Source organism: Sylvia atricapilla, chromosome 13 (assembly GCF_009819655.1).
Source record: "Sylvia atricapilla isolate bSylAtr1 chromosome 13, bSylAtr1.pri, whole genome shotgun sequence".
Classification (NCBI taxonomy): Eukaryota; Metazoa; Chordata; class Aves; order Passeriformes; family Sylviidae; genus Sylvia; species Sylvia atricapilla.
Genome location: NC_089152.1, coordinates 15,519,549 through 15,536,371, shown reverse-complemented (window position 1 = coordinate 15,536,371; position 16,823 = coordinate 15,519,549). Strand labels below are relative to the sequence as shown.

At 40.8% G+C, this 16,823-nt stretch overlaps 1 protein-coding gene across 4 annotated transcripts in view; it reads left to right on the top strand.

Annotated features, from left to right (window-relative positions):
* Positions 1 to 381: 381 nt before the first annotated feature.
* Positions 382 to 16,823, top strand: part of OTUD7A (OTU deubiquitinase 7A) — a 99,373-nt gene continuing 82,931 nt past the window's right edge. For 3 of the 4 annotated variants that reach the window (XM_066328570.1, XM_066328568.1, XM_066328569.1), the window contains exon 1: positions 383 to 535. The gene's annotated coding sequence lies outside the window, so the exon portion shown is untranslated. Of the gene's footprint in view, positions 536 to 16,823 lie in introns of all 4 variants that reach the window. The other variant, XM_066328572.1, reaches the window with a different exon arrangement.

The window sequence follows — 16,823 nt, the reverse complement described above, 5'->3', positions numbered from 1 at the left end:
GCCGTGCCGGGGCAGGGCCGTGCCGGGGGCTCGGCTGTGCCGGGGGCTCGGCTGTGCCCGGGGCAGGGCTGTGCCGGGGCAGGGCCGTGCCGGGGGCTCGGCTGTGCCGGGGCAGGGCTGTGCCGGGGGCTCGGCTGTGCCGGGACAGGGCTGTGCCAGGGGCTGGGCTGTGCCGGGGGCTCGGCTGTGCCGGGGCTCGGCGCGGCTGCCGCGGGGGCGGAGCGGGGCGGAGCGCGGCTCCCCGGGCCGCTGCGGGCAGCCAGGGGAGGGAGGGCCCTGCGGCCGGTGACTTCATGGGAAGGAGGCGGCGGCGGCGGGAGGTGGGTCTCGCTTTTCGTCTGCCGGTGCCGTCCGCAGGGCGGGCGAGAGGCGGCCGCTGCGCCGGGCAGCGCGGGCGGGGGGACAGCGGTGACGGAAAGCGGCAGCTGGGGGGGGACGGCAGCGCTGGGTTGACTCCTTCCCCCCCTTCCCCCTCCCGGCCGGAGGAAGATGGAGCTCGGTTAGCGAGGGCTTGCGGGAGGAGCAGCGGGAGCAGGTAAGAGCTGCTACTCCTCCTCCCGCGCCCGGGCGGCGGGCGGGCCGGTGTCACCGGCGCAGGTGGCACAGGTGGGCCCGGCCGCCGCCGTGTCCTTGCCCGCGCCGCCCCGGCCGCAGACGGTCCCGCCGTGCGGAGCGGAGCTGCGGGCGGACAGCCGGAGGGCAGCGCCCTCGGCCGCAGCCCGTAAGGGCAAAGCCGGCGCTCAGAAACGCCTCCCGCCCCGCGCCTCGGGTTGTCGTGGCGGGGATGCGGGTAGGGCTCTGCCCCCGCCCCGTCTCCCCCGGCTCATTGATGAGCTCCGGGAAGGGCTTCTGCATTGCAGACTCGCTTCGCTCCTGCATTCGCGGCTTCAGCCTGTACAAGGAGCTTGTTCCCCGGCCGGGTGGTTCGGTGCTGCTTGGGCAAGAGGCCGATTCGGGCAGGTGGTATATCCTTCTGTGTTTCTTGGACCGTGTCAGGACGTTTGGGGGGATTGACCTCATTCGATAACTATTAGATGTACATATGATGTTCGTTCTCCTTCTAAAACAGCTACGAAAGGGCATCTGCCCGGATTTGTGTGAATAATGCTCATTAGGAGTTCACAGGGTGCGATACAGTGCAGTGAGATATAATGTGCATATAAAACATAATGCAGGGAGGCACACGACCTTACATAATCTAAATTTAAAAAGCTCCCTACCCCTACGCTTACCCTGGAGGTTGTAGGAATATGTCTGTTCTAAGCGCTTTCTGGAGGCTCGTTCGGAACCTATCTGATGTAAAGATGCAGCGTGCCCTATGAGCCAGTGCTGAAAATAAAATAATAAATTGTTGACTACTTTTGCTGTAGTTCTGGCACAGTAAGTTCCCCGTTGCTGCTCAGTGTCTTGCACACACAGTGATATTCATGGCTGCATGGGCATACACAGCTCCCACAGCCAGAGGGGACGGTCTCTTCTGTTGTCCCTTGCGTGTGCCTTTAAATTGACCAGCTGAACACTGTCATATTTTAATAAACTCTTCAGGCGTCTTTCCCTAGGCCTGAATAGTGCTGCATTTTCTAGCATATGGATATAAATTTAACATAAGCAGAAAGAAACCTTTTACACTTTTCATTTGACCTTCACCATCTCAGACAAATACTCAAAACTGATGATCAGGGGAAGTATTTTGGAAAGGCCTGGTTTAAAATATGTTGCTGGATGCAACGTATGCAACTTATACCTTATCTAGGATGACCCACAGTCACTGTTCTGAGCTCTGTATGAAATGGAACTAATGTCTGATAAATTTGGCCCACATTTTATTTTAACTCAGTCCTTACAGATGACATTGACTTTAATAAAGGTTGCTATGGCACAGATTTAAAGCAAATTGTATTAAGCTTCTGGAATTGAAACTGCTGTTGATAGGAAAATGTTGTTATTTACAATCTGTTATTAAAATATGAGTGCGTTAGCTGTTGAGGCTGGATCTGGCTCTGTTTTCTGCTGTTGGTGTGAATTGACTAAATGGTCTCCTTTCTATGGATGGAGGCCAGATTTTTCCCTGGTATGACTGTGCTGCTCACACAGGGGCAAGCTGGACTTTTCCCATTTGAATCTGGAATATAGATGGCTCTCAGTGCCTACCAGCCTCTGGAACACTTCTGTTACAGGGCTGTGTGCTTTTGCTGAAGCTGTAGCATTGGTGTGGGTACAGAACCTCTGTGGGCTGTGTGTGCCCACACAGCAGCAATCGTGGTATGACACGGGCTAGCAATGACACCTTTGTGAGGCTGCTTCTTTGGTGATACTACGTTTTCATGTCTGTAGTTTTTACAGGAAACTCAACCATCTTCAGCTTAATTCAGGTATAATATAGCAACCGTTAAGGGAATGAGGCTGGCTAGAGATCAGGTCTTATAGAGTCATATTTTTGTGCATGTATAGTGCAGAAGTAACTGATTGCTTAATCATAATGTACCTGATTTTGGAAGAGGTTGGTTTGGGGTTTTTTAACCGATGGATTTTAGAAGATTTTAGTCTTGGTTTAATCAATACAAATTCCTGTAATGGTGATGGTGGCTGGATGTTACAGACCAAGGAAGCGTGTAATGAGCAGGTAGAAAGGTACTTAGTCCTTCCTTAGCAAGGCTAGCTCTGCATCTTTCACTGCCCTGGCACATCTCTCTTATTGTCATGTTGGCAGACTCAGCAAAAAGGCCGTTCAGTGAATGGGACTCCAGGTAAGGAATTTCACAGAGCTGCACAAATGCAGGCTGTGAGCACTGCCTGGTGTTCCCGATGCAACCATTGTGCTAATTGTTGCCATAGTTGTCCTTTGTGTTACTTATTTTAAAAATTGGGGAATCTATCTTTTAACCAGTACTATATATGGAACATCTAATTTAAATTAAAACTATATGTTTTGAATATAATCCCTGTTGTGTTTTCAAATCATTTAGAGTCCTGTATGAGTTCATTGGTATTATCTGTGTCATCTGGGGGAAAAGAGTAATTTTATTAAATTTGTTATATACAATATAAACTCAAGAATTTAAAAAATGTGTATGTCATTGAGCTATTACATACTGTTATTTTGCCTGTTACTGCCTTTAGACACAGTAACCCTCTGTAGTCTTCATGGGAGGAGAAGAGCACTGGCAAGGCATAATTATAGAGTTATACAGGAGAGAAAGTCGGACCTGAGAGAAGGAAAGGACTAAGGGAACTAGAAGAATGTTTGTTTCCAGATCATCTACACCTCATATCTTGGAGTTTTTAATGAGGTCTCCTTCTGTTTAATATTTCATGCATTTCAAAAACATAATGAAATCTGAAGCTCCTTTTGACTCAGATTTCATAGTATATCTTGGGATTCATAATAAGCAAAAATTAAACATAAACGTTTAATTAAGCAAATGGTAAGCTTAAAATACCAGGTGCAACTGTTATTAAATTGAGGACTGAAAATAGAAAAGGCTTTGTTGTTGTTGTTGATTTTGTATTCTACTGGTTCATTTATCATCAATATGACTATACAAGTATTCATAGATATTTAGACTAAAGCATGGAGCTAAATTGTACTAAATTGTATGTGGACCTTCTAAACAAATTAATCAGGTTGCCCTAATCAAAAAACTGGGAGATTAACCTGTCTGCTTAGATGGTCTGAAAATTCAGCTGTATAGACTTAAACAAAAGTAGTTTACCAGTTGGGTTGTGGTACAAATATTGAACGGATATTCTATTGCATTTTCCTGTGTTTCTTTATTATTGTTTTCCTAAGGCAAAGCATGACACAAAACAGAGAAGTCGAATAAGATGGCAGAACTGGTCTCAAATCCTAGGTGGTAATTGGTTGGTTTTATTTTAAGGGCAGATTAATTAGTATATACATGTAAATGTAACAGTACAACACTTCCACAGTCAAATATTTTCTAGACTTTTTTTGTTGTTGTCCTTCTCCAAGGATGGAAAAATTGTAAATCTGATGAGCATGGAGGTACTGGAGATATGAAAGACTTGACTTGCTGTTCTGTTTCCATATTGTTCTCCTAGCATCACTGTTTCTGTGATTATTTCTGAGTTTAAGTAGTTGAAAAAGACAAAGCTAATTATGATGTATTTCAAGTCTCATTCTCAGTTTACTTAAGTTTCTTGTTCTTCTATCTGAGGTCGGTGTTTCCTGTTTTAGGATGCTGTTATACCAGTGATTTTTAGTCACAGTGCTTTGCTGTAGTGTTTTACTGTGGATTACTGATATTTTCTGCATTTAATATCTCTTGGACGAACCCTTTGAAAAGCTTTAGGCTTGAAATAGAGAATTTCTTCAGCTTGCTTATTAGCTTTTATTAGAAGGGTTTATAAATTCATTTATTTAGAGTATTTCAGCCTTTTGAAATACACTTTCAGTAAAAAAAACCCCTAGAAATCTCAAGACAAGGTATGAATTTGCTCTAAGTTAGTTTTCAAATGTATTTTCTTATGTATTTTATTGATGACGTGAAGGATTGCTGCTGCTGGAAGTATTTTTCAATACTTGCAGGGCATTTTTCAGATTGAGAATATTTGCAAATGCTTCATTATGTATTTAGTAAAATTAGAATGCTTCCCCTTGTATATTGAAAATTCCTTTGTCAGAACCCTGAGTTTTGCTGCTCTCTGCTCATGATTTCAGTCTTGTATGCAATGCATCAATTTAGCCTGTACACAGAACAAAGTATGGGGGTTTTGTACAAAGGGTAAAGTAGCTATTTTTATCTGTCAGTATTTTGCAGATGCTCAGTTCTCTTCAGTGATTTTTTTTCACTTGCACGTTCCCTTAGGATCTGCTGAGTAATCATTTGCATTGAGTAGTTAATCAAGGAAGGGGCAAAACCCATGTAGAAACTGAGCAAGCTGTGGAAGAATTTTGATTCTCATTTTGGTCATAAGGGTTATATTTCCACTATTGTTTTCAGAATTAGAGTAAGGAACACTGAGAACTTGTTCTTTAATTAGATGCTGGAAATATCACATTTCTAATCCTGATGTCTGCTGACATTAGTGGCCTCTGTCCTATGGAAATGTACAAAGTGGTTATTGCTGTGTGTGACCAGGAGATGTAATACTGTGATGTTATCAGAAATGTCTTCAAATGCCTTTGATTAAAATGGCTAGCTGCCATGGTGATAGTGCCATAGAAACTGGTGAAATAATCAGTGCCTATTAGGAAATCTGAATGAAAAATTCTTCTCTAGTTTTCTGTCTTTTATGTTTCAGCACCTAAACAGGAGTGAAACTGCTGATGTTATATTCCTGAGTGAAAAACATTCTGAATGAATTCCTTTGTATTGCACAGCAGACTGGGCTCAGGTTGTTGTATTGGTGCTGCTGAAACATTAAATGCATGAGTGACTGACAATCCAGTCATCCCACAAATGACTTCTGGTCCCAAGAACAAAGAGACTGGGGTAGGAGACCTTTCTTACAGAGCTGGTACTCGTTGTTAAGTCACTTTACTTTTTTCCATTGTATTTACTTGCTAAATAGTACAATAAGTTTCATTTCCTTCAAAAGCACTCTTCAAGCAAAGAAGGGCTGTGACTGTGTCCCATAGCCAGTGTCTACAGAGACACAGTACAGTAGTGAAAGAGCTTTAATTTGGGAGCCTGACTTTGTAAAGGGTTTTGTCTGTCTTGAACTACACAAATCTTGAGTACGAGAATGCCAAATAACATCATATAACACTAATATCTTTACTGGCTTAGCTTTTCTGGCCTCTTTTGAGATCTATTGCAACAAGAAACCAAGTGCAAGAACCAGTTGTTCTGTCTCTGGTTGGAATGAGTCATTTTGCTGTTGCTGATTAGTGACTCTATAGGGTACTTACACCCTGTAGGATATTGCTAAGCAATGACAGGGGGGGTGAACCCAGATGTATCTGTCTAGCTATATACCAATTAAATTTCTGTGCAAACACTTACATTGCCTGCAAACTTTCTGAGGCAGTGCAAAGGAGCTTTTATCCTGTGTTAGTTTTCCCTCATAGTGCTGAGATCAATGTGAAGGACAATTGCGTGATAGTGGTGAACTGGAGTTTATTACCAGATTCACCCTGTGCTAAGCAGCAGACAGTAGCAGTAAACACTGACCATCAAGCTGTATACTTAGATACAGAGATGATAACACACTTTCTCTCATCAAAATAGCATACCTGAGAACAGAACCCAGACCAAAGCACTGCAGATGGATGTATCAGGTACAGTTTCAGATCTGCCATCTCTTAGCATCTGCCCGTCTCTTACCTGAGAATATTTAATATCCCAGTAGCTTCTATTTTAAGTCTTAGAGCTGTTACATTGTCAGTTCTCATGAAGAGGAGGACATACAGGTATACTAAATAACATTATGGTAATGAGACACGATTGTTTTCGTGTAAATAAAGTATTGATTTAGCAAACTATAATTAAGTGCAAAGCAATGAAATCACCTCCATGTCCCTCTAAATAACTCTTTACATCTTTGTCTCTGGAAGAGTACAAGTGGTTTAAAGGAAAGGCATATTTATGTAATTTCATAATTTCAGCAGAAAGAATGACAGAATATGCAACCTGTAGATCAAGTTCACGTGTGGGAAAGATTCAGATAGTACGGTGTGTTCACGTGTTCTGCCAAGCACAGCTGGAGACAAGCTTCCCTTCAGAACAAATTAACAGAAGTAACATACAATGGAGAAGCCACAAGGATAAGGTTAAATAAAATCAGGTTGATACACTGTTTGCTGGTAAGAAATAGCCAGTATCCTTTTTTATTACCCTTGAGTGCCACGCATTTACAAGAAGGGGATTAAAATTGGAGATTGTGAAGTTAACCTAAAAATTCAGAATTTAAATGAAAAATCATGACAGCTGAAATTTGTATCAGTGTTGGTGTTTTGTGTTTGGTTTTTCAACAGTCATAAAAAGTAAGGTTCAAATTAAAGCTATGGCAAGGCATGCCAATGTTAAGTTATGTAGGGTGGCATTTCCAGGTTTTAGTGACAGTTTTCCACAGAGATTTGAGGACCTATGAGCTATTAGTTTCTTATCCTGTATAGTTTTGATATCTCAGGAGGCAGGTGAAAAAAAAAAATCAGGTTTTCTACTACTGGACTTTTTGCAGCGTTTCTTCTATATTGAAAGAAGACCTGTGTGAAGGAATGAATTTTTGAGCCTTGTAGTTAGGGGTGTCTTAGTGGCTGGCGAGAACTGTAGAAGCCAAGTGTTCCTTAGCAATAGACAGTCTATTCTTTCAGGCTTCTCTATAGGAATGCATATGAGCCTCAGATATACAGAACTCACATTTATGTTTATAATTGAGGTTTTTTTAGATGTTTGTGTTGTGGTTCAGTTCACTGCTCAATATGTCAAGACAGTTTCTAATAAAGTAGGAAAAGCTGCTTGCACTCGTATGAGTAATCCTCCTTTTCTGAGAGGCACCCAGAAGTGCTTTGCTGGTTTGCTCTTTCATATTTCTCTCACTGTGTATAGTCACACTTGTCTCTGCTCTGGCAATCCAACCTGAGCATGCTTAGTAGGTAAGGACTGTATAACAGTTTTGGGCAGGAAATACAAAGATAGATATTCATTAGTGGATAGTCAGGCTGTAAATGCTAAAAGCAGAATTTAATCAGGATTATTAAAAGGATGACTTTTCATAGTAAGAGGAAACAAAAGGTTGTGAAAAAATGTTATATGAAGGCTCTCTTGAAGGAACTCCATGCAGAGATCTGTATTGTCTCCTGGGCAATACAGTTTGCATTTTTATGATTCTGCATTGTTCAAAATTTCTTCTGACATTGACAGATAAAAGCCTGTGCAGAAGAAAGAGCAGCATCATAAATCTAGAGCAGTGTTGACTGTAACAATAATTGCTATGTTGTCTCTCTCTGGGCTACATCTCCTTTGTAACAGGAGATACCCATTTCCTGGCTCTTCATCCATCCCAAATGCTGTTCTCAGTTCCTTTACCTTTCAGAGGGAAAATCCCAGTGATTGGCAGAGGAGGATGTCAAACAGTGGCTGGTAGTTGGAAGTTGAATCTCCATACTTGTGACCGGGAGAATTAATACGAATTTTGTGGTAGGGTCTAAGTCTGTTTGAACTGGTTTTGTGGTTAAAAACACATGCTACAAACTATTAATTACTTATTACCCATGAGGGAATCTTTGAAGCAGGCCTGTGGCACTCACTGGCACATGCCCCTCACTGCTGTGGTGTGCTGCTCATGAGGCTTGGTAGCACTCTGACTTCAAAAGGATGATATTCTGGTGTCTGCAGATAAGCATTATGTACTCACCCTGGAAAACCTGATGCATGTGCTTCCAGTTGAGGTATTGCTGGCTGCTCCCCCTCAGTGCTAATGCAGATCAGGTGCTTGATTATGGGCACACAAGGCTGCAAAGTGTAGACCTCAATTAGCACGGAAATATAAATCATTATCTTTTGCTACCACCAGAAATGAATACTCACTCAGCCTGAGCAGCTCAGTTCTAAGTATCTGGAGTTGATGACATGTTTGCATCTAGCTGATAATCTCTTGACTTTCTTTGATCTAGAATCTGAGAAACAGAGCTGTTATCATTTTCCTTCCTCCAGTTTTGTCTCCTAAAATATGCTTTACATGAGAAATGGCCCCTTCAAGAGCTATTCAGTTGTTAGGTTTCATTCCACATGCCTCTCATATTTAAGATAAAATATTTTCCTATCCAGTATAAATAGAGAGATATGTACTCATGAGAGAAGATATCTCTGAAGCCTTTTGGTTGTCATTAAATGTGTCTTTACAGAAAGAAACATGTGAAATATCCTTCTTTGCATTTCATAATGAAGTTTACTGCCATAAAAAGTTTCTTTATTTTTGTGAGGTAAAGACTGGGCGAGCACATAATTTTACTGTACATTTTGGGTAGAAATAGTCCTATGACTAGGTTTACTCCAGTTATTTTCTTATAGAGGTTATTATAGTAACATATGTGTGTGTGTTTTCTGTGCACCATTTTTCTTCTCTGGGTCTGAGACTTATCAATGGAGGAGAAAATGATTCTGTAACAAATTTCTTGAGAGTCAAGCTGCCATGGTCCTTAGGAACATGGAGAAAAAGAGGTCTGGGGCTTTAAAAATACAAAATCCATCCTCCTCCAGGCCACTGAAATGGGTCTTCTCTCCTAGCAGAATAAAGCCAGAAAATAGCCTTTGAGTTGTGGAGTTCTGAGTATCTCTGGCAGAGGGTTACCTCAGAGGGAATCATTTTGGCAGCAAAATACATTTTGAGCTGAAATACTGTAAGAGTGGATGGACAACAAGTGGGTTTGGTTCACTATTACCATTACTCTGTTCAGACCCGTAAAACTGTCTTTTACTGTCAGAGACCTGCAGATTAAGGCCCAAACATTTTAAAACATGTCTCGTGACTAATATCTATGAATAAAAATGTATTTTGAGCTGTTTGAAACGATGCCATGTTAGTATATTGACTTTTAAAGTCCGGCAAAATGTAACTATATAAAATAATTTGCCACACAGGTGTGATTTCTGGTGATATTTTATCCCCAAACCCTATCTGCCTTGGATATGGCCATGGAAAATACATTATGTTTAGGGAGAGGAAGAAAAAAAGAATAGATTTTCATGAAACCTGTAACTTCGTTGCTATCGTGTATGTTGTGGTCTTAAGTGCAGCTAATTTTAGAAGTGATTCAATGCAGTAGAGTAAAATCCTAAGATCTAGATGCAAGAATGTCTAGTAAGTCAAACTCTAATTATAGTATCTTGTGGTTATCTTATTTGTTTTTATTGCTAGACCGTGATAAATTTAACCCGGTGTTAATTGTAGTTTTGTAATTTGAGATAATGAGCACTGCAGGCGAGGGTTCACCAAGTGTTGTGAAGGTGGAAACGCCAAAGTGGAACTTTCCTGTCTGCACAGCTGTTTATGCAAAATGTGACCTTTGTTTGATCTTCTAGCTGAAGTTACAAAGCACATGAAATGCAGTAGCTGTAGGTAGAAAACTGTATGTATGCAGTTATAAGGAGCTTTCACTACTTTTGAAAGAAAAGGTTGTGGAAAAAGTAGTTGAAGATTTATGGATGTGTTCTAGAAGCATGAGTTATTGTCAAATTGCAAAAATGTTTCCTGAAAAGGTGTAGAAATCTTTAAACCTTGTAAAATTATTTCAAGCTAGGGAATTAGCTAATCCTCCAGTAATTGCCAGGGAAGTTGTGTGGGGATTTTTTTGGTTGGTTGGTTGGGGATTTTTTATTCGAATTTTTAGAAATTCCTAAGCAGCCAGGCTAGAAAAAGCTTAAGGCCTGTTTAATAAAATATCTGAGTGAAGAGAACTGCTAATAATAGGCAGTTCTCCTTCTGTGTTGCTTTTTTCTGTTCTCACTCTTTGCTTGGCTGGAATGTAGTGGTGTCACATATTTGTGGATCTAACAGCTCTTCTTCAAGCCTTGCACTGTAAAATTGGGTCACTGAATAATAATGCATGTTAAATAAGACAAGAGGGTTTGTTGTATTTACAGAAGAAGTTAGCAGCAGGATCTCACAGTATTTACAGGAACCATATTTTGGTTAAGAATAAGCACATTTCCTTTAAATACATTACTAACCATTCACAAAGTGTATTCTTCTGGAATCTTTCTCTGTATGCAAACGGCTCAGGATTCAATTAAGTTGACCAAATGTAGCAAAAAGCAGACTATAGCTCTAAGATCCAGTGGCTTGGTAGCTCTTTGGTTAGTGTTTTGCAATAGCATGTTTAAGTTTTGTGTGTGAATAGTTGAGATAATTCTGTTTGGGTTTTTTTCAGAGATGGATACAAATGAATTATTTTCTATCAATAGCCATACAGAGAAAATTGTTTTAAAAGTTTCCAATGCTCCTTGCCTCAGCTGAAAAGCTGACTACAAGTCCTTAAGAGATCACATGACTTCTTTTAATGACATTTAAGCTTCTAGGTCATATGAAGTACTTTTAAGAAGTTTAGTATTGTCCTGATGATTAAACTTCCAGAAAAAGTTGTGACTTCATTAACAGCCAAGCTGTAAAGCCCCAATTCAAAACACTGATTGTATATCTGCAAAATACTTTAGAGTTGCACCTAGGTCCCAAACTCCTGTGTGTTGTCTTTTCTTCAGTACTGTGCAAAAAGAAACCTTTCCCTAGCTCATAGCCTGTTTAAAACTGAACATGCAGGTGTGTGTAGTCTTTGGGAAGCTATGGCGGATACTCCAGGATTGCCTTCCAGCCTTTCCCTCTCTGGGCTCCCCTAGAACTGCTCTAAGTCTGTGTTGTCCTATGAACCCATGCTTTTCAATCACAGGGCTTGTACTGCTTTGTGAATAATGATCAGTCATGAAGCAAAGTTTCTAAGATATTAACTTTCAGTAACTCTTAACCCCGTCTGAAATGCCCAAAGAATGGGCAAGTGTACTACTCCTATCAAAATTTGCCCCAGTGTTAAAGGGACTAGGCATTAAAAGTTATCTTTTTTATTTCAGAATGTAGTTTCTATGTATCAATGGGTAAATTCTTCAGAGACTTTGCATCTGTTGTGGGGATTTAGTATTTTAATGGAGGGATGTCTAGGATGTGACTCATTAGTTTTAACCCTCATTAGTTTTCTGAGGCTGGTGGGACATTTATGAGGTTTCATGGTCCGATCTCCTGGAATCACTCTAGCTGTAGAACTCAGCAATGGAATTTCTTCTTAAGATTCCACAGGTCTTGTTGAACTGTAGCATCCCTTTCAGAAAAGACTCCCACTCCTGATTTATAGACTCTTAACTCATTAGATGAATATCGTGAATCCCTAAAAAGGAGCACAGAGGTGGACACAGAGGTGGTACCTTTGTTGTTGAAAGAAACCCTTTCATATCACCTTTCTTGTGACTAAGAGTGAAGTTGAATGAAGAGTTTGGGTTAAAAAAAAAAACTAAAAGGAAAGGATTTCCTTTTTTATGGTAGCTAAGGTGGTGTTTCAATTAAGCAGTAAGTATGTGGGGGTTTTAGAGTTGTCATGACTTACAATATTCAAAATACAGTGATCACAGTGTGAAATGTTCTTTGCTAGAACTTGCTTTCTATCTAATTGCATTTTATAAATTTGTCCTATGATGAAAAGCTCCTGTTGGCTTTGCTGGACCATGGGTGACTTCGGAGGCCCGTATGCAAAGTCAGGCTGCAGAATCAAGGTCAGGGTGGAGAAGCTGCTACTGCCATTGCACATGTTGGCACTTGGAGTGTTTTATATGTCCAGAATAGTCCAGTGCCCAGGGGAGCAAGTGTTTGGGGAAAAAAAGTCTTCTTTCTTTGCAGAATAAGCTAAAACAGCTGTTACATTTCATGCTTAGCTGCAGAGCTCATATGTGATCACTGAAGATGAGTACCTGCCTTAAATAAAGGAGCAGGTCATTAATCTTTTGAGAGCTGTTCATGCAGTCTTTGCAAATACAGGCCTTGGGGATAACATAACTTCAGTAGCAGAGCCTGCTAGCTCTTGTGTGTCAGGCTGGTGTTAATTGGAAGAGAATTAGAGTAAACTTGCATGCTTTCTAGCTGAATTGTCACCAATCTGTTTAAAATATTTTAGTTGCCTTTCTGAGATCTTTACTGTTAATGAAATTACCTCTAACATTTTATGCATCTAAAAAGATGCAATAACAGTGCCAGAAATGAAATTAATATGCCATGGGACCTTTCCTAATGAAATTAATATGGTATTTATAACCTTTTTAAAGAGGCTTTTCACCAGTTACGGCATAAGATGAACTCCCAGGAGAATAAGATGCTCTTTCTTTGCTCAAGCTTTTATACTCCTGCCTGCTTCTTTCCGTGATACATGAAATAGAAATCTTGAAATTAAAATTAATTCTTTGACATCCTTCAGTGTATTCCTAGCTTTTTTTATTATTAATTCTGAACTTCAGTTTTAGATTAGTGGGGTTTTTTTGTTTGTTTTGTTTTGTTTTGTTTTGTTTTTTGTTTTGTTTTTGTTTTGTTTTTTTAATCTGTTAGGCTGTGTTTTCCGTGAGGTAGTGGCAACTATTAGCATAAAATTAATTTTTCTTTGATTTGGGGAAGTTAGAGGTATATACATTTTTCTTTTTTTACTCCTTATATTTTTATTTTGTAAATGGTGAATCAAATATGCTTAAACATCTATAAACAGGTAGTATTATTCCTAAGGTAGGCCACAGCTTGTTGAAGAGAGCGAAGAGGAAACTGAGTATTGCTGCTGTCAAAGCTGAGGCAGAGCTAAACCCAGCATGAAGTGGGTTTATTGTAGAACCAACAAGAGGCTTTTATCACACTGGTCCCATTTGGGATATCCCTCACCTGCTCTGCTGCCAGCACCACATTCAGTGGGTCTTCCCTTCCCAGCAGGTTGAGCACTGCTAGGTTGGGAAGGTTGGAAGTTACATTGATTTGTGCTGTGCCTCTCCTTGAAGGTACCAGTCTTGGAAAACACTGGCCAGGGTTCCTGGGATTCATCTCTCTGAATCTCTCGTCTCTTATCTCTAGGATTTTCTCTTGTTGTCAGTCATGGTCTTTGCTGCCTTCTTTCCTTCTCCATTCTGAGACTGCTGGTGCTCTCAGGGAACCTTTATTTTCAACGCTTCAACTCCTATTTTCCCCCAGTTGAAATAGTCAGTGTGCAGAAACACAAAATGTGAGCAGCCTTTTAAATTCCGTGTCTTGCCTCTGTGCTAGCTGGAGGAGTCAGAGTGTGACCCTTCTCTTTGGTCCAGGTGTCACCAGAGTTTACAAGCTGCCTGTAGAGGCTGCAGGGAGCAGGTACCAGTCTTGTGCCTGAGAGTTCAGAATCCAGCTCCACTCCCCCACAGACCCACACACATCCCCACTGCTCTGCTGCCTGTTAGCATTTGCGCTTGAGCTGTTCTTTTCACTGATGCCTTATGCCAAAAGCTGTTTGCTGCCATTAGGAAAGCCTCCATTCACCTTGTCATAGTCTCTGATCTTCACTGATGTGTCTTGCCTTTGCAGCATACTTTCACACAGAATTTCTAAGTTTACTTGGTTCAAAAGGAATCCAAATGTGGCATGGTGCTGGAGCAGGAGGGACAGCATATGACTGTCATTTTGCATCTTACATGACAATTTCAAGGTTTATTCCATGTGAAGACACTACATAATGTGAGAACTTTCACATGCTGCAGTACTTGACATGATAAATTTCAGGTAGTGCTGTAGTCCTTTAATGATGCAAAAGACTCCAGTGTTGACTGTGAGTGTAGAAACATACAGGTAAAATTTTAAAAAATTAACGTGACTTAATAGTAGCAAGAAAATATCTTTGTTCTTATTCCAAATTTTGATTATTTCTTCATATTTTCTTCATTTTTTTGTGTTGCTGGCCATTTTCTCTGAGGCATGGTTAATGTGAGGGAAGGGTCACATTTCCCCTCACTTCTCAGAGTCAAGAGTCCAGCTGGATGCTGTCTCATGCCTGGAGGCAGTTGATCAGAAACAGAAAGCGTTTGGGGGCAGTCAAGGTCTAAAAGCATCACTTGTGCATCTCACTGTTGGCTGTCCAAAATTTTTTTTCAGTTACTAAGGTGCTAATGAATTTGAAAGAAATGTTAATGGGCTTCCTTAAATTGCATTGTAGAAGCAGCAGAGCACTTTCTGTGCTCTGGATATGTTGGGGAGAAAGCATTTGGAATATGAAGAACAGCTTTGGAGATGAGGAAACTTCTTATTTTGTCATGTCATGGGCCTTTCAAGGAGCAGATACTCATCTCCTGTTCTTTCCTTGTAGTGTTTCTGTCCCTCTGGTTCTGCTGATCTGTTTTAATCAGAGGGGTATTGGCATGTCCAGTGTTCCCAAGAGAAAACAGTGAGGAACCTCATTGTTTCTTCTGTTGCTTTAGCATCCTTTCTGCTGCTGAGTATCAAATATAAGGGAAAGGTTTCAGCCAGCTCCAAGGGCTGTGCTGCTGACTGAAGCCAAAGGAATTGTAGCAAAAGGTGTGCTCGCCACAGTTCTAATCAAAAGCACTTCTGCTGTTTAACTTGGAAGGAAATTACAAAATACTTCTTGGGCAGTTTGCTCTACTTCTGTGGCAGAATTGAAAGAGATGTCTTAATATTTTTTAAATTAATTTTTAATTCACTCAATTAGAGAAAAGGGGTCAGGAACACTTGGGGATGTAACGTATCAACCTTTATGCAAAGATAAACCACATTCTAGATGGTAAACCTTCCCTGTATTTGTGGTGGAGAAAAATGTTTGCCACTCAGGGGTTTAAACACTGTCAGGGCAGAATAAATATTTATACATATGTGTGTATATGCATGTATTTATGTGTGCATGTACCTCTAGAACAGGACAGTTTCTGTTCCTGCTGGTCAGGGAAAGCGTTTTCCAGCTTCATTTCTCTTCCTGTCAGTCCTAGGCTGGCAGCAGGGAATGCAGAGGGATGTGGTGTGTAGTGGAGCTCTGGCCATGCTGGTTTCCCAAGGGAGATGATTTGGGAGGCAGTGAGATTTTTAGAGAGTGAATGATGCAGTGTTTTTTAGATGCTCTTCAATATGGGTTTTCTTTGAATTTGAGTTTGTTCTAATCTTGTACTGGGGGTGGGTATTTTTGATTTGGTGGGGTTTTCTTCTCTCACAAATGTGGTTAAATATAAAGGCCATTAACAGCAAGGATTTGCAGTGTAATTGGCAGAGACACCACCTCATTATTTAGTTCACATATGACTTGGGATGAAAATAACCTCCCAGGTGCAAGACATGATTGAAGTGTCACAGCCTCTGTTTCTACAGGACAGTGAATGTTATGTACAAACTGTGTGAGGTGTGTTGCTGCAAACCTGGCACTGAAAGGGCACTTGGGTTTCTGCTGAGTGGCTGTGTGGTTATTTGCTCATCGACTAAGATCTCTTGTCATTAAAACGTTTCCTGCATTTGCAAAATGACGTTATGATAATCACCATCTTGATGGATACATCAGGTGCTGAAGTGCAAACATGGAATATTAACAGCACATCTCTCCTCAGTCTGAGTTCAGAGTCAGGTGCTGTGGCCAGATGTCATAGTCCACTCAAAGGGTACATGTATTTTGTGGTTCTCTTAAAAACTTCTCAAAGCTGCAGAAGAAAGGAGAGTAAAAAACTTTTTTAAAATGACCCTTTAAAATCAAATGCTTCTCAGCTCCTGCTAACCTGCCATTGCCTCTTCTGGCAGCACAATTCTACGACTTCGAATCATTCTCAACTGTAGTTTACTAAATGTTTGGAGGATTAACACTCAGATTCTGAATTGTACTTTCTTCTTCCCTTGATAGATCACTAAAGAGGGAAGGGGTGTGGGGAGAAGTGTACAGAAGAAAATTGCCAAATTGTGTATAGAAGCGTAAGAAGGCGATTGCCAAATTCATAAAAACTGAAGGGAACAGCTGCTTAATACATGTGTTAATCAGCTGTATCACTGCCATGGCAAGGGAAGAGGGTTTTTGATATTCAGAATACTGTGAGCAGAGAGACCTCTGTGTCTGAGGCGAAAGTTTTAACTTTAGGGAAAATCAGTGCATAGAATACAGCAAATCATATGTTAAACCTGGGCCTTTGAGCTTAGGGCATGAGCTTTGTGATTTGATTTGGGCTTTTTTTCTTCACACAATTGAGTAACTGTACAGTTTCTTAAATAAACTGGTAGATACCGACTGTTGACCCCTTAGGCCATTTTAATTTTAGACACCTAAATTTAGTCTCTCTAAATTTTGGTCTCTCATTTAGAGCATTGGGTTTGAGAGATTTGGACTGAAACCA